Source organism: Diadema antillarum, unplaced genomic scaffold (genome assembly GCF_040938485.1).
Source record: "Diadema antillarum isolate AM-2024a unplaced genomic scaffold, OU_Dant_1.0 scf00000029, whole genome shotgun sequence".
Taxonomy (NCBI): domain Eukaryota; kingdom Metazoa; phylum Echinodermata; class Echinoidea; order Diadematoida; family Diadematidae; genus Diadema; species Diadema antillarum.
This window is the reverse complement of record NW_027270918.1, coordinates 8,668,803-8,695,254: the sequence shown is the minus strand read 5'-3', so window position 1 is coordinate 8,695,254 and position 26,452 is coordinate 8,668,803. Positions and strand designations below refer to the sequence as shown.

Here is a 26,452-nt window from a genome sequence, read left to right as displayed (position 1 = left end):
TAAACATTGTGTAAGGTTCTAATTTGGGGCAAAGAGCATGCGTATGCTTTCAGACATTCTGAAACACCTTTTTCTGAAAGGATGGTTCACTTTGATATTGAAGGTGGCTATCTTGAAATTCAAAATGGCCGTCATACCAGAACGTATATTTTGACCCATATCTCATATTGTAAGCAATAAAGAAAATTCACATTTCGGGCATAAACCGGGCTCATGATGTTGAACATTCAGATGCACTTTTCCCCTCCCTGAAATTGCAGATCGCTTTCGAGGCAGCAATCTTAACATTCAAAATGGCTGTTTTCAGGTAAAAATTTCTGGTTATTATACAATCAACTTTTAGACATAATGAATGTTTATGGTGGTGTACAGTGTACATTCTTTTAAACACACACACGTACATATAGGGCCTATACATTCTGTAATAATGGATTATTCACATTGGCCGCCACTCTTGAAATTTAAGATGGATTTCGACCATATTTGGTGCAGTAAGATCTTTAAACTAAACCAGGTAAGCATGCTGGAACACTCATGTGTATAAGTCAATCACTTCAGTGAATTGCGTAGGCAGGACTGCTTCCTGTCCTGTAATAGGTACACTGCCATGTTGAAATGCAAATGGCTGCCATGAGAAACATTCCTGTAAAAGCATTGCGTGTGGGTAAAAATTGTGAATGGGAAATCATGTGATTCTGACGTCAAAACAAATGACTTTCAAAAGAACTAAATGCCCCATTTAGACGATTTGGTTGAAGAGTTTACAATATTAGCCCTTCGATATTCTAAGAAATCATGGGATAGTCGTAACAGAAAATGTCTTCTCTAAGCTAATTCCCTGCATATTATATGTTTTTGAAGTCACAGCACTTTTAGGCTGTATAATACACAGAGGAGAATTGGTGCTATCTTTCAGAAACAATGACTTTTGCATTTCTTGCTATGACCATGACAATGAATTCCGTGGCTACCGTTGGTGTAGGAAGCTCCAAGCATTTAATTGAACATTTTATGCATATACCCTCTGGAAATTACAATGTATATAGGGACGATGCACGATTGCACAATCGTCATTATCCAAGCACCTGAAAGTACTCATTAAGATGCACATAATCAGGTGGCGGCGGTGATGATGGGATCAATGAAAGACATTCGTTATTAGTCCATGTGTGTAGTAGGTCCACATGGTTTAACCAGCCATATCATGAATGTTTTGTCTTTGCTAATCTTTGGACCTGCTATTACTTACATCTCCAAAAAAATATAACTCTTTTAAGATTTCCTCTAACGATTTTTCCGTCTTGAACAAAAAACAAAAAGTATCATCAGCATATTGTAACAGTTTAAGTTGAAAATCATAGCCTGCTAATTCCATAGGGCGAATATTTCTGTTTTCTCTGATGCTGTTGGCCATGAATCCAGCTGCTAAAATGGTGATGACAGTGGATATTCTTAAATTGTTGGACTCCTCTTTCAACATTAAAACTTTTCGATATCCAACCATTAATCAATGCAGAGCTTTATATGTGTGTATAGGTTCCTAAAGAATACGAATCCATTTTCGAAATGATTCACCAAAATTTAACCTTTCTCAGCACAAACTCAAAAATTTTATATGTCTAAAACATCAAATGCTTTAGCTAAATCTGCTAGCATTATTGCTCCGGTTTTACAGCTTTTCGTAACATATTCAATAATACCTTTCGTCAACCTTACATTTACTAAGCGGCCCTTTATGTATCCTGTCTGAGTTCCATTCACATTTCCGCCTATAATGACCTTACTTACGGCTGCTATTATCTTGTAGTCACCGTTTAGCCACCTCCTTGGTTTACTCCAGAGTGATAGGTCTCCAGTTCTTCAGCTGTTGACTGCCACCTTTTAAAAATAACAATGTGATGAGACTTTTTCTTTGGGTATTTGACATCATTCCAGATAAATCATTTTCTTTCAAGACTTCTACGAGAAACGTTTGTATTCTCGGCCAGAACACCTGATAAAATTCAGCAGAAATTCCACCTAAACCGGGTGCCTTATCTTTTTGCATTGCAAACACAGCTTTTTTACATTCTTCTTGTGTGAGTAATCCTTCACACATTACCTTATTTTCGTCAGAGAGACGCTTGATATTTTGTGAACAGGTATAATTTTCCAAGCTTTTCTGGTTTGTGTTTCTTTTTTTGCATAATTCTTGTGCGAGCTCGTATACCAGCTCCCTTGGCTTCGTATTTATATATTTCCCTAACTTCTCTTTTACATCAGTATAAGATAAAAACTTAATAGGCCTACCTCTTCATTACAATCATTCACATCATTGCCATTTTCAAGTTCACCTAAATCAATAGTTTTGCTTCTGGTAACAATTTGGAGTCTTTCTTTCCAATTAAGTGCTTTTTCTTACTGTGAAAATTCACAAACTTAAACTTTAAACTTTTCCCATCTCATTTGCACAGGCAAACAGTTTGTTGAAAATGAATCTATAATTCTGAAAATTCCATTTTGGTAACAGATCCTAATAAAAGGGGTGGCCTGTCGCCTTTTATTATTATCACTTTTTTGGGATATCTCAGACATTTTTGAAAACCAATTTTCATCAAATAAACGTTGAATCTTTCTTAAAGTTACATGCTCTTTCATATTTCATAAGAGGTTTCTCATTATCTCACTTGGGAATGTTCAAAACATAAATCATCACTTCATCCAGTACTGTACAGTCCCTTTAATCTTGGCCGAATTTTTTCGGACGACTCTCATCTCATAGGAATTTCTCACCGCGCCTTGAAGCGGTGGCAAACTGCACGGTACGCATGCGTAGACTAGTTCCCCACCTGCAGCGCATGCGCACACAACTCTGTCTGTCTCCACTGGCGGCGGAGACATTCTGCATGGCAATCATCACTCCAAATACAGCGTGCGCACCGCGACCGTACCGACGAGCACAGATTTTTCGGAGACCGCATGTAATATGATTGTGCTGAATGAATACTCACAGTAAGTGCATGCGCGCACGTACGTGTACGTACGCGAGCGCGACCGATACGACCGTACGTTGTACACCGTCGACGCCGCGCCGCCGACGCGACGAGCATTAGACAAGCACATTCTTTTTGCTGGTTCTCATCTTACTTCCTTTGACCTCAGGTCCATCAGGCAAGGCAAAATTGCGATTTTTAGCGCATTCCGACGCCAATTAGCAACTATTAGCATGGCCAGGCCCAGAGTTTTCTTCGACATTACTGCCGATAAAGAGACCGTCGGTAGAGTGGTTATGGAGGTGAGATTTATGATCATATACTTTTAAACTCTCAAGTAGAGCGTTGCTCGTTGAATTCAAAGTCGTGTGAGTGCTTCGTGGTACTCGATTGCACGTTAGAGTAGCACGTGAAATCAACCTGTCACATACATGTCCCAGCCCAGTTCCTTTTTACCCAGGGCACCGCGCCGCGCACATCTAGAACTTTCTTCAGAATCAGTGAATATTTTCTGTGTGTGCTAGAAGCTCGCAACAAATCGCATTTCCTGCCTTTTTTAATCGTTACGGGCGCTATCTGGATCTGGATGAATACGCTGAAAACTGGATAGAGTAAATTATCACTCAGCGCTATCACTCTGGATAGGGTATCTACTCGGCGCTAAAAAAAGTAAATTTAGCTTCTAGGTAAAAAAGTAGATCTACCAAAAGTAGATCTACCAAAAAGTAGATCTACCAAAAAGTAGATCTACCAAAGGTAGATACTGATCAGTATCATATAGACCTTATCGCAAATAGCTTCACGCAAGGGACGATGGGAAGGAATAGGGAGCAAGAGCGCCGCCTATTGTCTGAATGCGACCATGCGACATGTTAGCAGCCGACGCGTCGTACGTAATGTGTACAGTGCTGTGTACAGTACTGTATGTAACACGATCTCATCGATCGTATTCAACCTTCTACTTTCTTCAACTAAAACATCTCACATTTGCCTTGCGAAATCGCTGACCCTTTTGATTTTGAAATGTAATAGTGGGGCTAGATTTGACATATGATTGCAATAATGACCGAATATATTCTGGCAGGTACGAACCATTTTTGTTTTTCTAAGCAGTCTTGTTACGAAGAGACGTAATAGCTTGTTATAGTGAGTGTTACTGGTCATGACCGTGGAGATAACGGTGGCGATGTGTGCGTGTGTGATACGAGTGACAAGCTAATCATGGTGTGAAAGAGGTCGCCGAAGCTATTCTATAGCAGTTAGGCCCTATATTATCAGAATATAATTTGATTGCTCTGCTTCACACGGATATTTGTATTATTACTTTTTTATTATTTTCTTCTTCTTTTTTTTGCAGAGGGTTTGTAAATCAAGAGCAATATGGCAATTTTGTTACGAATGTGGAATACAATGGCACATAATAGCTCAGCAGAACCGAAAGAAGTTTATAAACTGTTAAAAAATATAAATTTTTTATTACTTGTACCTGAAAATAAAGTGCTTGTATCAAAGTGTGATAACTTGATTTTTTTTCTGTTTCCCGACCCCAAGTAAGAACTATACCCAGACTTCTCAACCGGTACAGGTCATTTGTTAGATGTAATTATTACCCTGAGATATAATTAATTTTGCAAATAGACTGTCTAGTTACGGGCTACGGATACGGCTGGGCTGTCGTTCCTGCAAATTGCAAATGGTAAAGAATAATGAGAAACACGAGGGAATCACAAATTGTGAACAGTAGAGCTCAGAAAAATGTACGGAAGATAAACAAGCAGAAAAAAAAGAATTTATTTTGAACCCGAAATCCACTCCATTCAATAATTATTCAAATGAACTGAGTCCTTTATAGCAGTACAACACTTGTTTCCCTCTCTCATAGGGCCTTTCCCATTCTTTTATCCCTCAACTCATCTGAGGTTGCATTTTCATTTATATGTGATGAATGATATCATTCTGTTTGAGTCATTGTTTCCTCATTGCATTTTCGTCAAGATAAATCGATGTATGAATAATTATTCATGTAACAATTATGAATTTGCATGTAAGCTCATTCCGAATAATTTTGGAGAGAGTTGGACAAGAGATTTTTCATCAAAGCAACATGTGTGTTGCCCTGTCTGTTTCCGTTGAGTCGCAAGAAGAAAGCAAAGAAACTAGAAAATAAGATGTGGTGTTTGAGGAACAGGCATATAAGTGAAGGGAAAATAAAATTTATCAAACAGAAAGGTTGCTTGATTTTATTTTATTTTTTAACTCACTCCTTGAACGGTAGATTTCCAATACTTAAGATCACAGCAGTACATATAATTCATTCCATTTTAAAACTTAATGAATAACAAGCCACACAGACAAACACACACACACCAGTACACACACATTCTTTGTTCTCTGATTTATCTTTTTATGCCTCCGCCACGAAGTGGTGCCGGAGGCATTATGTTTTCGGGTTGTCCGTCCGTCCGTACGTACGTCCGTCCGCTTTCGTTTACGCGATAACTTGAGTAATATTGACTTGAATTTTGCCAAACTTGGTCCAAGTATAAAGTATGATGGGGCAATTAGTTGATTAGATTTTGGGTGAAATCTGCCAAAGGTCAAAGGTCAAAGGTCAAGGTCAAATCATGAAATTGTATCCGTTTACGTGATAACTCAAGACTGGATGGAGCAAATTTCACCAAACTTTGTAGGAGGATGATGTATGATAATTGGACAATTACTTGATTAGTTTTTTTAGTGAAATCGGACTGAGGTCAAAGGTCAAAGATCAAGGTCAAATCCTGAAATTTATCTGTTTACGTGATAACTCAAAACTGGATGAAGCAGCTTTCACCAAACTTGGTCCAAGGATGATGTATGATGGGACAATTAGTTGAGTAGATTTTAGTGACTTTGGCAAGAGGTCAAAGGTCAAAAGGTCAAGGTCAAATGCTAAAAATGTTGCTATTTCCCCAATATCTATGCAATGCCCTAAGGTATTTTCTTGAAACTTGGTGTAGACATGTACTACTGCATAAAGATTCTCCAGAGAGAGTTTCATGTCATAAGGTCAAAGGTCAAAAGGTCAAAGGTTAGGTGAAAATGTAATATCACTTTTCTCACAAATGGTTCAATGTATCTTCGTGGAACTTGGTACATACGCATGTACTGACTGGCAGAGATTATCTAGGGAATTGAGGGGTCATAGGTCAATAGTCTTGGGGTCAAAGGTCAAGGTCAACTCCTCAATATTTTAGTATTTCCCTCATACACTAGTATATGAAATGCTTGCATTATTAGTTTTCAAACTTAATATATACATGCAGTACCTAATGGAGATTCTCCAGGAAATTTCCAGCCAGAATGTCAAAGGTCAAAGGTTAAGGGTCAAAGGCCGGTTTCAATGCCCCCCCCCCCCAAAAAAAAAAAAAAAAAAATATATATATATATATATATATATATATATATTTTGTACTGTAATTGCACTCTTTCTTCATACCTTGGAAATTATTCAATCAATGCATAAACTTATAAAAGGGTCCGTCAGAATTCAATTAAAAATTCTCAATTCCCCAAATATGTGTACCTGCACTCTTCGACAATTATAGCAAACCCAGTTCAAGGAAAGTGAACATTCAAGTCATTTCTGACAAACCTGTCATATCAATATTTTGCCAGTAATGTGAAACTGTCATGGATCACACATTGTGAAGACATTGTACTATACGCCTATTGGGAGAATCATGCATTATGGCGGAGGCATCAGGCGCCATAGCGACATTTCTAGTTCTCTCATACATCATACAATAATTGTTGTGTACTTTATTGAAAACAACGAACAATACGATGCATGTCGTGGAAGCAGATCACCTGGCCATAGCTCATGCAGATCTATTATGGTATACACGGATGGGGAACATTGGCAATAAGGGATAAACTGGTAGTTCCACAAATGAAAATGATTACAAAAAACTTTTTTGCGATAAAATGTACATGTATCAGTGTTCGCGTTGCTTCATGCCGCATGAGCTTATGATATATTCGCTATCTACGTACTGTACTCGCCTATCCTTTAAAAAAAAAATATGCTTGAAATCAGTTACAAAAAGCTGTAAAAACCTACGAGAAGCTATGTCGTTCTTGTCATGTGCAGTAATGTAACAAACATTGTTTTATTGCCTTTGGTTGAAGAATCAGAGTTGTAAAAAAACGCGCTGAACACTGTCACTCCGCGAATCGTATGGCTTTGCGTATGATTTTAGCAAGGCTACGTGGCTGAGATTTGAGACTAACACACCACACAGACTATTGCGAGTTCAAAAGGGTACGAGTGCTACGGGTAACCCAACGCAATCTCACACTCACGCGGCGCGTTTGCTCGCAGTTAGTCTCTTTTCCAAACCCTAAACAGGAGACTACGTTACGTTATATATATGATAGATGTGTGTGCGTGTGCGTGTGTGTGTGTGTGTATGTGTATATTGTGTAACATATGCATGGTCTAATCTTGAGCCCCCTCCAATGTTTGCCCCCCCCCCCCAATCCAAAACTGCTTCCGGCGCGCCTGTTTTAAACTGTTATTTGATCTTATCCTAATAAGACGTAATATCATGGACTGCTTTTTATGTTCTCCATTACGTTAGTAGATGCCAGGAAAACATCACTTACGGGGTTCAAATAGCTAAAAAAAAAAAAAAATCGGCGCGACGCCACGCGGCTCACAGACATCGCCTTGTGGACGATGCTCTGCATCGCCATTGGGACATCACAAACCCAGGGACCGCGGAGCCAGGGTCGGCAAAAAAGAAAAAAGATAGAGCATGTAAGTATGCTTAAAATCGCAAGCTGGCAACCCTAAAAATGGAAAAATCTCCCTACTGTGGGAGGGGGGATACCCCCCTCCCAAACCCTCCCCCCCTCGCTCGCTTCGCTCGCTCGGGCTTGGTCGCTACGCTCCCTCGCAATACCCAGCTCAGCCCCTCAAACCCCTCCCTTGGAAAAAAGCTAGATCCGCCCCTGGAAATTGAGAAACCACGGGGTAGTCCCTTTTCAATTGGAGGAAGAGTTGAAAGCAGTTAAGAAATCACTGCAACAGGAGCTAAGGAGGGCTTATTGGAATTATGTGGAATCTCTTTTTTCTATCGATGAAGATACCACAGAATTTGAGAGTATGAAGAGATTTTGGGGCTTCATCAAACACAACAGGACTGATAATACAGGAATAAGAGAACTGAAAAGTGATTGTATTACGATCACTGATCCAATTGCAAAAGCTGAAGCATTGAACCAACAGTTCAAAAGTGTTTTCACCAAGGAAACTCCCATACCGAATGACTTACTACCGGAAACCTCGGACTTTGAAGAAATGGAGGATATTTTGTTTACATCAAAGGGTGTAGAGAAGTTGCTTTGTGGTTTGAAGACATACAAGGCCCCTGGACCGGATGGTATAACTCCACGAGTCTTGAAGCAGCTGGCAAAAATTCTGGCTCCAATTCTTTGCAATATATTCCGGTTGTCATATGAATTAAGTGAAATACCAAATGATTGGCGTGAAGCAAATGTTGTACCAGTCTACAAGAAAGGTAATGCACTTGTCAATGTAATGACGCACCCCACTACCCCCGGACATGGGTGCGTCATGGTCATTTTTTGACTGACCACACGGGGTTTTTGACGGACACCACAGTCACTTTTTTGACGGACATAACGCTGCAAGTGACGAACACCACAGTCACTTTTTGTCCCCGCCGAACGAGTTCGAGCAGGGGACTATGAAACGGGCTCCGTACGTGTGTGTGTCCGTGTGTCCGTCCGTCTGTCCGTCCGTGTGTCCGTGTGTCCGTGTGTGCGTCCGTGTGTGATCAAAATCTTCAATTTGCTACTTCTCTGTCATTTATGAGCCAATTTTGATTCTGTTTGCTTTATATGATAGCACTACATGGGAGCTTTGAAACTTCTACACAGAATTTCAGTCGTGACCTTTGACCTTGACCTTTGACCTATATTGTACATTTTGCTACAAAATGCTACTCCTTCGCCATTTCTAACCCGATTTCGATTCCGTTTGCTTTATGTGATGGCACTAGGTGAGGGCTTCAAAACTTCTACACAGAATTTTGACCTTTGACTTCTTTGACCTTTGACCTTGATTTTTTGACCTATATTGTACATTTTGCTACAAAATGCTACTCCTTCGCCATTTCTAACCCGATTTCGATTCCGTTTGCTTTATGTGATGGCACTAGGTGAGGGCTTCAAAACTTCTACACAGAATTTTGACCTTTGACTTCTTTGACCTTTGACCTTGATTTTTGACCTATATTGTACATTTTGCTACGAAATGCTACTCCTTCGCCATTTTTAACCCGATTTCGATTCCGTTTGCTTTATATGATGGCACTAGTTGAGGGCTTCAAAACTTCTACACAGAATTTTGACCTTTGACTTCTTTGACCTTTGACCTTGATTTTTGACCTATATTGTGCATTTTGCTACAGAATGCTACTCCTTCGCCATTTCTAACCCGATTTCGATTCCGTTTGCTTTATGTGATAGCACTAGGTGAGGGCTTCAAAACTTCTACATAGAATTTTGACCTTTGTCTTCTTTGACCTTTGACCTTGATTTTTGACCTATATTGTACATTGGCTACAAAATGCTACTCCTTCGCCATTTCTAACCCAATTTCGATTCCATTTGCTTTATGTGATGGCACTAGGTGAGGGCTTCAAAACTTCTACACAGAATTTTGACCTTTGACTTCTTTGACCTTTGACCTTGATTTTTTACCTATATTGCACATTTTGTTACAAAATGCTACTTCCGGCGGGGACATATGTTACGCACCGCGTAATTTCTACTTTTCCTTGTTTGACGGACAACACGTTGAAAGTGACGCACACCTCGGTCACTTTTTTGACGGACATCCTCGGTACATTTGACGCACCCCCGTAAATACTGAAACGATTTTTGCATACGTTTTATTCAAGCAATTTCATTTTCTTTTGGTTCGTACACATAATTTGTAAAAGTTTCGGCAAGTTTTCCTTACCATGTAAGCACCGTATTGTCATTCACTGTACATCACGCTGCTGCTACGATATTCCGTACAGTAGTATGTATTCTGTGCATGCAATCCATACATGACAATCACATTGTGCAGAATGCGCTGTGTGTGCGCGGCCATTGCTAGTGCGGTGGATGCATACTGCAGCTGCAGCGCAGGTAGGTACACACCACGCCACGGCATTCATATTCCCGCTCGAGTACTGCGTAACTACAGCCTAGTCGCGGTACGTAGAGATTCGCACAGCTAACTAACAGCGTCGCGCGCGCGTCTGGCCAGCTGGTTGGGCTATCCCGCGAGCAGAAAATGGCATGCGGCAGGCAGTTCTTCTGCTGCCGTTTCGACAGGAAAGATTGAACTATGTTGTTACATCGCTGAACAGTCCCTGGTTTGAGATTGAGTATGCATGATTTCATGGGTTTGTTGGAGGGAAAATGTAAGGAGAAAGGGTGGCTTTTAAATTCTTTGCTTGCCAGATTCTGGCAAGCATTTTTTCCTCTTATTCCAAAACGCTTCCCGACTTTGATTTTCACTTGCCGCGGGAAAGTGCTCACTGTAATTTCACTCGCGGTACGTGTATCCGGGACCGGTAGCGTGCAAAAATGCGTGCAGTTTTCCATAGCCAAGTGACGTACCAGGACCCACCCCTCGGTTCAAAATAATGCGTGTTATTTTCCATAGCCAAGTGACGTACCATGACGCGCCCCTCGGTCAAAATTTTGACCGACAATGATGGGATTTTGACGCACCCCTCAGTCAAAAATTTGACGGACAAAGCTGGTAAAATGACGAACACCTAGGTCACAAATTTGACGGACCAAACGAGGAAATGACGCACCCATGTCCGGGGGTAGTGGGGTGAGTCATTACATTGACAAGTGCATAATCGATCTACTCCTGTAAACTACCGCCCCATGTCGCTGACATGTATTTGCTGTAAACTAATGGAACACATTTTAGCCAGCAAAATTATGAAGCATGGGGACGAAAATAACATCATTTTTCCCCTAAAATATGGCTTCCGTAAGAACATGTCACGTGAACAACAATTACTTGGTTTCACAAGCGATTTACAAAGGAACTTGGATGCAGGGCGTCAAACGGATGTTATAGTCATGGATTTTTCAAAAGCTTTTGACAAGGTTGGACATGAGCGGCTTTTACGTAAACTGGACTACTACGGTATCAGGGGGAAAAATCTGAAATGGATTCAAAGTTTTCTCAATGGAAGAAGTCAGAGGGTTGTTTTGGATGGTATAAACCCTAACTAGGCCGGGGGCCCCCCCCTCGACGTTCTGCGCGATGTATCGCAATCGCAAAAAGCTATCGCCGCGACGTTTCATGACTTTTTAGCTCACCTGAGCCGAAGGCTCAAGTGAGCTATTGCGATCGCTCTTCGTCCGGCGTCCGTTGTGCGTCGTGCGTCGTGCGTTGTCCGTCGTCCGTCATGCGTAAACTTTTTACATTTTCATCTTCTTCTTGAGAACCCCATAACCGATTTTCACCAAACTTGGCAGGTAGCATCCCTAGGGGGATAGGATCTCAATTTGTTCAAATGGGCACCATGGCCCACCTGGGGGGCCCCAGGGGGGCCCAAACACCCTAAAATTAAGGAATCTTTAAAAATCTTCTTCTCTAGAACCAGAAGTGATAGGGCTTAATTGATACTATGAGTAAGTACATTGATGACTGCAGTTTCAAGTTTGTTCATGGGGAATCAGGGGTGCCCCCCTTGGGACCCAGGGTAGGGGGGTGGGGAGGGGTCCTAATGGGGCCTAAATTGTACATTTTTCATCTTCACTTTGAGATCGCCTTGTCTGATTTTCACCAAACTTGGTAGGTAGCATCCCCAGGGGGATAGGATCTCAATTTGTTCAAATGGGCACCATTGCCCACCTGGGGGGTCCCTAGGGGGCCAAAACCCCCTAAAATTAAGGAACCTTTAAAAATCTTCTCTAGAACCAGAAGTGATAGGGCTTAGATGATACTATGAGTAAGTACATTGATGACTGTAGTTTCAAGTTTGTTCATGGGGGAATCAGGGGTGCCCCCCTTGGGACCCAGGGGAGAGGGTGGGGAGGGGTCCTAATGGGGCCTAAATTGTACATTTTCATCTTCACTTTGAGATCGCCATGTCTGATTTTCTCCAAACTTGGTAGGTAGCATCCCTAGGGGGATAGGATCTCAATTTGTTCAAATGGGCACCATTGCCCACCTGGGGGGTCCCTAGGGGGCCAAACCCCCTAAAATTAAGGAACCTTTAAAAATCTTCTCTAGAACCAGAAGTGATAGGGCTTAGATGATACTATGAGTTAGTACATTGATGACTGTAGTTTTAAGTTTGTTCATGGGGTTGGCGGATTCATTCCCCCCCCCCCCCCCACGCCCTTAGGACCCAGGAGAGGGCTGGGGAGAAGTCCAACACTTGTAATGGAGCCTGAATTGTACATGTTCATCTTCTTCTTGAAAACCTCGAGATGAATTTTGACCAAACTTAGCAGGTAGCATCCCTAGGGGGATAGAATCTCAATTCCTTCAAATGGGCACCATGTCCCTCTTGGGGGCCCCTAGGGGGCCCACCCCCCCCCCCAACATTAAGGAATATTTAAAATCTTCTGCTCTAGAACCAGAAATGATAAAGCAAAGTTAATACCATGAGTTTGTACATTGATGACTTTAGTTCCAAGTTTGTTAATTTGCAGATTCAGATCCAGGACTGCCTGCCCCCTCCCCTCCCCCCCCCCCCCCCCCCCCCCGAGTTGAGGGGGGGGGGGGGAGGGATCCATATGCAGACCTAAAATTTCCAATGTTCTCAGGTAAGAGTGTGCAAGAATGCATGGAAGGTGGAATTGCGATACTCAGGTGAGCGCGTGACCCGCGGGTCTCTTGTTTCTTTCGAGTCTCCCGCATCTTTTGACACCAGATTTGCGACGCCCGGGCGCGCGGTTCCGAAGTTACGCGTAAATATGTACATGCATGTCAGACCAAAAATTGCTCAAAAACGTTAATTCGTGTACAATTTCAATGCAAACTGTGCTTACTGGCAAATTTCATAAAAGCATGATTATTTTGGTGTTTTATTGATTAAAATCAATGAATAACATATTTTCTTGTTCGGAGCGATGTCGCGGACAAATTTCATCGAAAAAACAATGAAAAACATAAAGTCGAAAAAAAACGAAATACATAAGAAATTCAAAAAACAATAAAATGCTAAAGAATTTTTCTGATATCACAATTTTTTAAAATTACATTTGCTAAGGACTCTAAAAAGAATATTTACACAAAAAATGTGCCTGTTTTGAGCTTTATTTTGTGATTTTGTGATTCCTCCAAGAGAGTTATGTCGTTGGATAGTCATTTTATGAGGCCTCCATCCATTTCAAGCTTAATCGCTTATGATGGTGGTCTCCTGCATTCAATTATCTCTGTTGTTTACTGAAAAATACTGTATATTTTATTTTATGTTTCTGTGTATCTACAATGCTCAATGCAATCACCTATGTGAATCTATTTATGTACTGTTATCGATTTATTTCACTGCACTTGTTATTCTTTGTCTTTGTACTTTTTGAAGTTTGCATTCAAATTGCATCTGATTGAATGCAGAAATAAAAGCAAACAAACAAACAAACAAATTTATACCAATTAGTCTGATTTTATGCATCATCATGCATAAATAAGCATAATTTAGCATAAATGATGAATTTTTGAAAAATTAACTTAATGGTATTTTAGATTACATCATAGGCAATGTGTGTGCCAATTTTCGTCGCGATCGCGCGGTCGACGGCCGAGATCTGGAGGGGGGGCCTGGGAGGCCCCCCCCCCCCCCCCCCCCCGGCTCTATCAACTACCTAAATAGCCCGGCCTAGTTAGGGTTAAATCTTAATAGTAGCGGTAGGATCTGGAGTGCCTCAGGGGTCGGTTCTTGGGCCTTGCCTCTTTCTGCTTTACATCAATGACTTGCCTGATGGTCTCGCGTCAAAGGTTCGCCTTTTTGCCGATGATGCGATTTCTTACATGACCATCGACAATCAACATCATACGCAAAATCTTCAAGAGGACCTAAACAAAATTGGTGACTGGGCGAAAAAATGGATGATGGATTTGAACACAGATAAGTGCAAGGTTTTGACAATATCCAGGAAAAGAAGTAAGGTGCAACACGTGTATCATCTAAATAACGCCCCTCTTGAATCTGTTGAATCCGTGAAGTACTTAGTGTAACCATCACTTCTGATTTGAAGTGGACCCAACACATCAATAATACTGTCAATAAAGCCAATAACGTGCTTGCATTTCTAAAAGGCAATCTTCGCATAAAATCTTCTGATGTTAAAGCCACAGCTTACAAAACGTTGGTTCGACCAATTGTTGAGTATGCTTCTACAGTTTGGGACCCATCTACCAAGAACCTAATCCACCAAGTGGAAATGGTCCAGAGAAGAGCTGCGCGATTCACTTTAAATTGCTACCATAACACCTCGAGTATCACCAAAATGCTACAAGAACTTGATTGGACCACTCTGGAACAGTGCAGAGAAAATGACAGGCTAATTATGATGTACAAAATACACAATAATCTTACTCCTCTTTCAGCACAGGACTATATTATCAAACAGGCTACTCAGTTAACGAGAGCCTCGCAACCACACTCCTATCAGGTACCATATTCGAGAACTGAATCGCATCGCCATTCGTTCTTCCCAAGAACTGTAAGGAACTGGAATTCCCTGTCGTCAGACATTGTTTCAGCGCCTTCTGTGGGATCATTTCGAAACCGTCTAACGGTTGATCACAGTGGCTAGTTGTTTTCGTCAAATTTTCTATGTGCTTGTAAATATCTGTAAATAAATTGTATTATAATGTAAATAGCACCAGTCTGCAAGAATCTTCAGTCTATTGAAGGAGGCAGACTTAATCAGAAGAAGAAGAAGAAGGTATAATTTAGTTCTAACGTTAACTTTCGCGATTTCGCACTAACCTAATTTAGATTTCTACTAACGCTAGAGCTAGTTGTAACGTTAGTCTATAATAATAATAAACCATATTTATATGGCGCATATCACAAAAATAGATTAACAAACTAGACTAATGTCTCTATAGCTCTAACTGTTCTGCGCATTGAAGGAAAAGGAACTATCTAAATAGATTAGAAATAAGGAAAATAGACATGTGTGAGAGAGAGAGGAGGCAAAAACAAGATGAAAAGTGACAGAGCTGTGATAAACATTGCTTAGTTTTAAACCTGGTCCACGGACATGTTAAAGAGATATGTTTTCAACAAATGTTTGAAATCATGTACTGTATTAGTTTGCTTAAGATACATAACATGGGTAATTTGTTCCATAACTGCTGCTCACTACGGTCTGGCTGCCATATAGGCCATGTGGTACACAGTTTAAGCAGCGCCTCAGTCAACACAGCGCAAGCGCAGATCCCTGACATGCATAATTCATGTCGCCCCGAACTCACCGAGAATAGGGAGCTTATGATTTTAGACGCGCGGACGTTCAAAGGGAAAAAAACATGGTCTGAGCGTGCGCAGTAGCGCACGTCAAGCTACTGCGCACGCTCAGACCATGTTTTTTTCCCTTTGAACGTCCGCGCGTCTAAAATCTAAAGCTCCCTATTGCCTGCCGCTCCACCGCTCAACTCCCGATTGCCTACAGAATATCATTATCTCGACTATCGGCTGTGCGATCGCAGCAAGGAGAGAGCTAAAAATATCTTGGCCGCTTCTCACTCTGGCTCTCTCCGCGCCGCGATGCCCTGGCCAGGTCTTACCTTGTTGCTGATTGGCTGAGCCACGACTGCATTGGCCATGTGTATTGTAAGCACCGTCTCGCTCGCTGCATCGCTAGCATGCACAGTGCATGTAGTCAGTGCGTGTAGTCACTGCACGCAATCCCGCTCTTGTAACCCGTTTGTATGTACCCAAACAGCCTCGCAGCGCACCGCTGGTATCGGGTAGGTCGCTCGCTTCGGAAATCTAACATTATCAACATTGATCTATGCACTTCAAACATCCTCGCACATAACTATACACAGCCCAGTCGCTGTACGTAGGTACGTCGCGACAGGGCTGTACAGGCGGGACCACCAACCGCGAAGAGAGCTCTGTAATCGGATTCCGATCGCTTTCAATTTTGATACTTAAGATCATTTTTGTCACCTCAAACTCATCTAATACAATCTTTAATAATAAGACTCTATATCTATGCTATCAGTATTCAAATTTACGTTATGAAACTTACCGAAATTGATGATTATATCCAGCATGTCCAAACAGTACATTGTCTTTCACGCCAGGCCAATTTGAATACGCATTACGTATACGTGATGTGAATGCCCCATGGAGCTGTATGCTATGGAACGTGCTGCTACACTCAAGCAGCGCACGCACGCATAAGATCTCTCTGCAGCAGACGACGTTAGGCAGTAGGCCCTACGCAATACGATACTCAGTATAGGTTCTGTAATACAGTACCAGTACGTTCTCACTGCATATGCCGCGCTCGCTTTGGAGCATGAAGGCGCCATTTTGAATTTTGCAACGATAAACGGCACCCGGATGGTAAGGAATTGCGCCAGAAATTGTTATTTTTTTGTTCCACGGACTTATCGCAAGGGCTCTCTATGGACCCGGTGTGGTGAACAATTCTTCTGTAATACAAGCATGCATTTAGTGTGAGTAACATATTCTTTGTAGAATAAAAGTATACATTTTCATAAGTTTTTTAGTTGTGTTGAGGTTCCTCACTTTGAAGCTGCATGCCTCGCCTGTCAGACGCTGTATTCGCACAGCGTACTTACAGCGTCTGGTCGGGCTACCTCGCACATACATTGCACATACTCGTACACGGTAAAAGTAGTATCAAAACACTGATAAATCGCTCGAGAATCCATCAAAAAATACCACGAGGATGAAAAAAAAATTGCATGAATGACCAAAACTACTCCTTTGATGACTTATTCCTGGCACAGATTGCCGGAAAATTACATAAAATAGGGTGAAATTATACGGAAAATCTCACAAACACAAACTAAGACAAGGAAATTCAGGGAAACCTTTGAGGTACCAAAACTTTATATTATCTTTTATCACCGTACACATTCTCACAGACACTGACCGAGCGGATGACAAAGAAAAAATTGGCAAATGAGGCTCAAATTTCGTATTTTACAGTAAAATGTCTGTCTTGAATATTTCAAATAGTTCATGCAATAAAACCTTGTGAGAAATTCAGCAACTGGTTAGACTCTACTTCTAGTTTACGTGCTTTGTCTATGGGAGCTGCACGCGCGGGTGACGAGTTGCGGGCCCCTAACAGCACACAACTATTCCGCATCGTTTGCGTTTGAGGACGGTGGCTACAAATTTCCGATATCGATCAGTGAACTTTTGGTTAATATCTATTGAAATCTTCAGCATTTTTCCTGTATGGTATGTGAGTTGGATTTCATAGAATTTCAGTCGTGAAATGTGATTCAAACATGCACAAATATTAACTAGATATTCTATGAGTAATGACGAGGTGCGAGTCATTTAACTATAAATTTGAGGTAAAATGTGAATTTCTGCGTGTGTTTACATTTTTATGTCGCTTTTTTTGCGATTTTGGTCCACACAAAAGTTCTGTGAGGCTCATCTACGAAATCTTGTGCATACAGAATGTCATTAATACGCAAAAATGTGCATGTCCGGTATACCATGGTGTCCGGTAACACCATGCTTGCCCCTACCGCACCCTTCTCGATTGCATCTAATTCACGGCCCTAGGTCGGCAAATTTAAGCTTGTAGGGTGGTACATCCAATTACCGGACGCTTTTTTCGTGGCTTTGAATTCCGTACTCAGAGGACAAAATTTCGGCTAAAAATAATATCACTTATGCACAGACTCCTGGAAATTACGAATTTAGCCAACTTATGTCAATTGTTCGCTCCAGTTTTTAGAAAATATGCTTCAAACATACCCCTCTGAAAAAGTTGTCTTTTTGTGTGGTGCAAAATCGCATTGTATTACCGGACACAATATTCGCAATGAAATAATCAACATCTTTCGCACCTATAGTCCTTGCACCAGAATCACAATTTACTGTATACGCTATATATTTCACGGGGGTTTTATTTTCGCGAATTTCGCGAGTCGGGAGCTATTCGCGAAATTAACAACACGCGAAAATATTACCTTCCAAAATGAATCCCTTGCCTTGATGATACGAACATTTCAGTACTAGTATACCATGTCACGGCTTACCGAACAGACCATACTGGCTAAGCTTGTTTACGCACGTCCACGTCTACTTACGAATACTGTAGAGAGCCAATCCATTATCGCAAGGGGACCACTCGTCAGAAATCTAGCGCGATGGACTTAACCACTTCAAAAATGTTGAATTCTAACTTACTAGTTCGCAGAGTTTGGTAAGTTTTTTTCATGCAGTGTATAACTAGTAGGCCTATCATTCTTATTTGCTAGTAAGTTGAAAATTCACACTTTCTTTGCCACTTCATATTTTCTCTGGTCCCCCAATCGCAAATTTAACCACTCGCGAAAATGTATGACAGCGGCAATTCGCGAAAATTTATGTACGCGAAAATTATAGCGTATACAGTATCCCACAAATCACCGTACACATTCTCACCGAGCGGATGACAAAGAAAAAAAATATCAGCAAGTGAGGCTCAAATTTTGTATTTTACAACTGGTTAGACTCTACTTCTAGTTTACGTGCTTTGTCTATGGGAGCTGCACGCGCGGGTGACGAGTTGCGGGCCCCTAATAGCGCGCAACTATTCCACATCGTTCGCATTTGAGGACGATGGCTACAAATTTCTGATATCGATCAGTGAACTTTTGGTTCTATTGGAATCTTCAGCTTTTTTCCTGTATGTGAGCGGGATTTCATAGAATTTCAGTCGTGAAATGTGATTCAAACATGCACAAATATTTTAAATATGAAGAGATGCGGGTCACTCAATTATAAATTTGAGGTAAAAATGTGAATTTTTTCGTGTTTTTACATTTTTATGTCGCATTTTTTGTGATTTTGGTCCACACAAAGTTCTGTGAGGCTAATCTATGAAGTCTCGCGCGTACAGAATGTCATTAGTATGCAAAAATGTGTGTGTTGGTAATACCATGGAGTCCGGTGACACCATGCTTGCCCCTATAGCAAAATCAACATTTCAAGAATGCACTACACTCGCCAGATTAATGAATAATCCCAACATTTTGGTAGAATTTTCAACGTAAAACACACATCAACCAGCCCGTCGTCACGTTCAAACGGCTCTGAAACATAATATGAATCCGTTAGCCAATGACATGCGAGGTAGTTTCTACGTGTTTTTTTTAATTAAAACACGTACCTCGCATGTGATTGGCTAACAGATTCAAAATGACGACTTACTGCTAGCGAACGGTGATGTTGCGATATTGATAAAATTTCTGCGTTATAACCTAGTTACTGTGAGTATTTCAAGTGCACAATGTGAGAAATTTACCCCAAATATTGCTGCATAATGTGTCATGTCATGTCAAACTTGTTTGAATGTAAAAAAAGCTGTCTGAACTTTGGTTTATCGTAACATTCGATCTGTGCGAGACCGCTGGCAGCGCATCCCTGCAGGAGCCAGCATCATTGACTTCGATCTGTATAAGGAGGGGATCCGTAAAGCCAGACGCATTCTCCGCCGAACATTTCACCGACGACCAGATACAGACCGATCTTTTGGTCAAAACATTTAGTACAGTACTGGTTGAGGTGGGGATTCATGTTTTGAACATTTCTAAATGAGATAATGAGAAACCTCATTGAGTCATATGAAATATGAAAATTTTAGGAAGGATTCAACATTTATTTGATGAAAATTGGTTTTCAAATGGCTGAGATATCCAAAAAAAAGTGATAATAATAAAAGGCAACAGGCCACGCCTTATTACAATTAGAGAGGAACCTGGAAGAACGACATCTTATCCGGTCAATGGATTTGAAATCTGTGCGCATGCGCTGGCCGTCAATTCAGTGTAGCTCTCCAAGGTTCCCCTTGACCGAGTCACATTAAGTCATCAATTCAAACAGAAAGGGACTATTGGCAGAACCAAACGTTGCATGTTACCTGTTGTCAACACCTCAACTTCACCTGTAAGTCTTCAAATTGAAGAAACTTTTCGATTTTAAGTTGATCCGTGCTACTACCCCTGTCATGATCCTGAATGCTACAGTGCACAGCCCCATTACACTATGTGTTGGGGCTGGTTGCAGTTAACCCTAACCCATTAGCCAATCACATGCGATGTAGAAGACTAGAACGTGCAACAGGAATGGTCCCTTCTCGGCCAATAGCCTTCGAGCACAGCTTGCGTACCATACTTACGTATTAAATGGTTACTTGAGCTAGAGAACAGCGATGTTGTGATATTGCTCGATGTGGATCATGGTGGATAAAAATTCTGTGATCTAACCTAGTTATTTTTAAGTATTTTAATTGCATAATGTGGAAAAGTTACCCCAAAGATTGCTCAATGTTATGTCATGTCAAACTTGTTTGAATGTAAAAAAAGCACTGCATGGTAACGTTTGCTCCGCATGTGACAGCGGACAGAGCAGCCCCACAGGAACATCACTACAAGAGCAAGTCGAAGGTTAGCCTACGGTCTGTATAGGAGGGGATCCGTGAAGCCAAATGCAGTCCCAACGACCAGATACAGACCGTTCTTTTGGTCAACTTTCTCACCTGTTTGTCAAATAATCTCCAAACATCCACACACTCACTCTATAGTCCAACAGCCTCAAATATTTGCATATGAGTGAGATTCAACTCCAGTAGAAAAAGGAATTTTCCACCATTTTGACACACTTGCACAGTCGGAATATATGTCAATCGCAGCTAGTTTGCTCGATCGCAGCTAGTTTGCTCTGCGATAACTGCAAGGGCTGCATTGCGCAGGAGCAAATAGCGCAGCATGGTGTACAAAACACGTTCAAGGCAGATGAGCGCTGCGATTGATCTGAATGGAGGTATCTGACAGCGATCAGAGCAAGTTCTATGGTATCTTTAAAAAGAGTACATTTCCCGCCTTTTTCCCGGGGGCACATTGTACCTCCCTATATTACTTCTTTATTATATGATAAGAGAAATACCATAGGAAGTATGCTAAATTCATATGTTTTCTTTATATTTCTTTGTCCCCTGGGCGTATGCTTTTATTTTATATCAATCATTTTCATATTTGCCACAAATGAAAAGCAAGTCAGCCTTCACTGTTTGTTGTGGTTGAAATTTCTCAATGTCAGCATGTGGGGGCACTATTCATCACATAGAAATAGATTAAACCTATGATGTATTGCTTGGGATAGGTACAACAATATTGGTATCACATTTAATATTTCCATAATATTAGAATTTTGAGTTTGCAGATTGATAATATGATCAACAAATGATATTACAGGCAAAGCTTGTGTGAAAATGACAGAAAATAAATGGGTAGTCTTTGGAAAATGCTGTATTTTCTATAATTTCTATTATATCTATTGTTTGATGCCTGCCCGTGCATCATATAAAAATAAAGAAAATAATAAGAAAACCATTTCAGGGTAATTCACAACCATAATTACTTCACATTTTGGTTCTCCAGCAAATTACAATCATTGTAAGAAAACCCACATTTCATCCATTATTATATTGTTGATTGAAATTGGAACAGAAAAACATGCAAAACCTGACAAACATGGTTGTCAGTCTATGGTTGCTATGGCAACCAGCAATATCAAACATAGCTAAATTATATACCAAAATGTTCGTAATAAGATTTTAGGAAAAGTCACCAAGTTTGGTTGAAATCGGGTAAAGGGTGTAGGAGTGGCAAACGAAAAAACGGTGCCCCCATTGTGCTCCCCCCTTGTGCTTTAGGGTTAAACAACAAATCACTTGCTAGCAGCCATGCAGGACCCCGTTTCATAGAACTTGTCAATAACAAATTATGGTAGCTGTTATGAGCTACTGGAATCCTTGCATCTGATTGGCTGAGAGCAAATTTGTTATAGAAATGTGGTAGTTGTTACTGATTGCAAGTTTTATGAAATGGGGACCCAGGTGTCTCTGATAAGGTGAAGAATAATGCACTTGTCAACTGTAGTCCCGGCCCCTGGGTACCCGGGGATGGCTGGTACTTGCATCCCACTTGCAATTTTGGGATGTTACACCACCCGGCCAAGTCCCGGCCAAGTCTCTGACAGGTCGGGCAAAATTTTCATGGAAATTCCCCGCTAAGTCCCCAGCAGGCCGGGCAAAATTGAAGTTGAAATCCCTGGCCAATTCCCCGACATTCCGGGCAATATTTGTGCAGAAATCCCCCGCCAAGTCCCCGACAAGCCAGGCATATTTGCATAGAAATCCCTGGCCAAATTCCGACCCTCAAGGCCCGGTCACACTGCCCAAAAGTCGCGTAAGTTTGCATGAATCATGCAAGAAATTTGGTTGTGCATGCTTGTCCGCTGAGAATTTTCGCTGATTTTACGCGATAAAAATCACCGATGAATTGCGCAAGAACTACGGAAATATCACTCAAAAATCACTAAACCACGCACTTTCAGTGCATAGGCACGCAAAGGCCCCAAATAGGGCGAATTCGTGGTTGTGCGCGACGACTAAGGTCCACGGAAAATCACGCATAATCTGCGCTTTATCACAATGAATTCCGTATGAATCGCACATGATTCGCACATGAACGTGATAGCGGCAACATTTTCGCAAACGATCACTGATATTCCACGCATATTTCGCGCATTTTTGGCGTAAGAACAACGCAAACTACACAAGAATTACGTAAAACAGCGCAATACTGCCTAAACTTACGCGATGCCGAGTTTTGAGCTGCTCAAAAACCTGGCCTTTGAGGACCTGTCACACTGCCCAAAAGTCGCGTAAACGCATGAATCACGTAAGAAATTCGAGCCTTACGCGATACATGCCCGATCCAGTGCGCATTTCATGATTTTGTCTACAACGTAGAACCTTCGTAGTTGTCAGCCGATGTGCGCCAGATCGGCGCTTTACGCAATTCTGGGTTTTGAGGAGCTCAAAACTCGGCTTCGCGTAAAAGTTTACGCATTATTGCGCTGTTTTAAGTAATTTTTGCGTAGTTTGCGTGGTTCTTACCGGAACAATGCGCGAAATATGTGTGGAATATCAGCAATTGTTCGCGAAAATGTTGCCGCTGTCGCGTTCACCAATGACTCTCCACTGACGATTAGCAGACATTGACTTATGTTTCGCGCTTGTAACACCTACGTATCACTGAAAATCACCGAAAAAAAAAATATTGGCGTAGGCCTATGTATCTCTAACAGAACACGCAAATAAGCGCATGTAATACTTACGAAATACTGATTGATGAATCACTAATGTATCACTAACAACTCACATATGATTGTGGCGCCATATTTTTGCGTGATCTTTCCGTAGTTCTTGCGCAATTCATCGGTGATTTTTTTCATTGTGTAAATCAGCGAAAATGGTCAAATTCTCGACGGACAAGCACGCAAAACTAAATTTCTTATGTGATTTATGCGATTACGCAACTTTTGGGCAGTGCAGGTGACCGAGCCCGCATGGAATCGCGTAAAGCGCCGATCCGGCACACATCCGCGGACAATACGATCGAAGGTTCCACGTCAGAAAAATTCATGAAATGCGCAAATCGCGCATGTTTCGTGCTAGGCTCTATTTTCTTACGTGATTCATGCGTTTACGCAACTTTTGGGCAATGTTACCAAGTCCTCAATTGCAATAGCGGGGAATTGCTAGTCAAGCGAAATGATTTATGGTCACATTACCGTACTGGAAATGGTACAAGTCATGGTCAACTCTCAAGCAAAATCTGGCTCAATCCCGGCCAAAATTCCCGCCCCAAATGCCTGTCATTTGGTTGGAGTGAATTTCCCCCTACAAGCCCCGGTTTATTCCCCACCCACCGGGGCAAAATAAGTGAATCTCCCCCGACAAAGCCCGGTCCATTCCCGACCCATCGGGGCAAAATAATTGAATTTCCCCCGACAAGACCCCGGTACATCCCCGGCCCACCGAGGCAAATTAAGTGAATTTCCCCCTACAAAGCCCGGTCTATTCCCGACCCACCCGGGCGAAAAAAATGCTGAAATACCCGCCCAACTTGGTTGCAAGTCCCGGCCATCCCCGGGTACCCATGGGCCGTGACTACAATTGACAAGTGCATAAGAAGAACCCCCCATGGTAGATAGAGAGAAAATGTTCTGACAGTGTGTCACCCAACAAGCGTGCGGCAGATGCCAGCCACCTGGCTTGGCTGGTGTAGTGGTAGAAAGAAATTTGTGTCCGTGTACGTATTAATCACCTTCAGTGATAGTTCTAGTTTTCTCAGATTTTGTGAGTCCACTGCTGATTCTTTAACTCGGACCTTCACATGAATGTGATGTTGTACATGTCTCTCTTCATGACTTCATTTTACAATCACAAAGTTAACCTCTTGCACAATTGTTTAGAAGTCCTGATTAAAAAAAAATACACTTGCATAATGTGGCATGTACAGTACTAGTAATCCAAGGCACCCTCACTCTGGGTTAAATGTGCAGATGTGGGTTCATCAAATAGCAAAAAAATATTGCATGCTGAAGACAGACACTCTGAAGCAAAAATCCTGAGTTCAATTTCAAAATGAAATAAAAAGGACTAATTTGTAAATTGTGATGCCCGTTGCTGTACAGTTGAACCTCTCTTATCCGGCCTCCCTTTATCCGGATCTCTCTATTATACACACGCAATCTCGCCGTGATTTTTTTTCAAATAATTACGGGAGGAAAAGGGGATTCCCAACTCCTTGAGAACTCCTACACAAACACACATGAATTACGTATTACTTCCAACATGATTAACATACATTACATCAAATTTCCTTCCAAATTGCTTACCTTCAGACATTTTAACATCCCCAAACATCCCCAAATGTAACAATGAAAAGGTTGCAGTATACACGTTGCTACATTGTGGTAATGGGCTACATCAGTACATGTGTATGTATATGTACATGTATAAAGCATTGAGTCTCCCATATCCGGCCAAATCCCTTATCTGGATGAGCCCCGGTCCCGACTTGTCCGGATACGAGAGGTTCAACTGTAGTTCATGACTTCTTTTTCCCCCCTGACAAAGAATGATTACCTGGGGCCGTAATCTGAGGGCTCAATTAAGGTGTAATTAGCACTTGATTACCGAATTGGTATTCTGAGAGCTTAATTAAGTAAGGGGTTTATTTACTACCATGACAACAAACGTTTTGGTGGAGGGCATTGAGGGCATATTTGCGCGCGTAATCATAATTTTGGCTTCTAACAACGCGTCTGATTGGATGGAATAACAATCAGATGGGAGGAACCTAAGATAATTATAGGGGACTTAATCATACCGTAAAGTTCCGTGTATAAGACGCACTATTTTTTCGTCGGAAAATGTTGAAAATCGGGGGTGCGTCGTATACACGGGTACAGTCGAATCACGGAAAAAAATCCGTCATGTACACCCAATTTTATAAGGCCAACTTGGGGCCATGTATGCCCATCGACGTTTGGAAGGTAAGCAATCACTAAAACTTACGGATAAATTAGCGATCTTTGAATCTGGACACACACAAAAGCTGCAAGGAACGATGTGTGAAGCATGCATGCATATCCATGTCGTTCGTTTGCTCTTCATTTCACGAGGCCAGCTAGGATAGCATAGCTGCACTGTAGCTAGCTAGCAAGCCTTTGGCAAAGGCATGCATGCAGCAGCTGCAGAGAGGCTTTTGCAATGGACTCGCGTGCACACAGCGATCGGATTGAAGCGCGCTTGCCCGTTGCGCGCTGTGTGTGCAAGTCCATTGCTCTCTGTGTGCGTGTGCTGAAATTATAGCGAGCTGCCTTTTGCAAAAGGCTAGCACTGTGCATACAAGCATGGTACAAGAGACACACCTTACTGGTAGTGCATGAGTGTACTACCGTACGCACCGTATGTCTTGCCGTATGATCCCTCTGCTACACTTGTTGATGTTTTTCTTATTTTCCGTAATGAACCTTCCAGTCTGACATGCGTCAATATGCGAGACTCTCTGCTATCATGACAGCAAAGATCGTACTGTACACTCATGAGTACGATATGCATGACACATGTACCACGATTGAAAGGCAAAACAATAGCAAGTGAATACCGAGACAAGTCTCGCATTTTGCGACTTCCATATTTTGCCGATGTCCGATGAATACCGTTAAAAGAAAATATAAAAGGAAACGAAAAATAGAGCAAATACATGCTGCATTCTAGGGAAATTTTGAGCTGAAATAATATGTATGACACACGCAATATTTGCGTGGAAATTTTCGTGGTTTTTTTTTTTTTTAATTTTAGGT

The 26,452-nt window shown here is 41.5% G+C and overlaps 1 pseudogene; it reads left to right on the top strand.

Annotated features, from left to right (window-relative positions):
* Positions 1-3,106: 3,106 nt before the first annotated feature.
* LOC139739311 (peptidyl-prolyl cis-trans isomerase-like) overlaps positions 3,107-26,452 on the top strand; it is a 38,118-nt pseudogene continuing 14,772 nt past the window's right edge.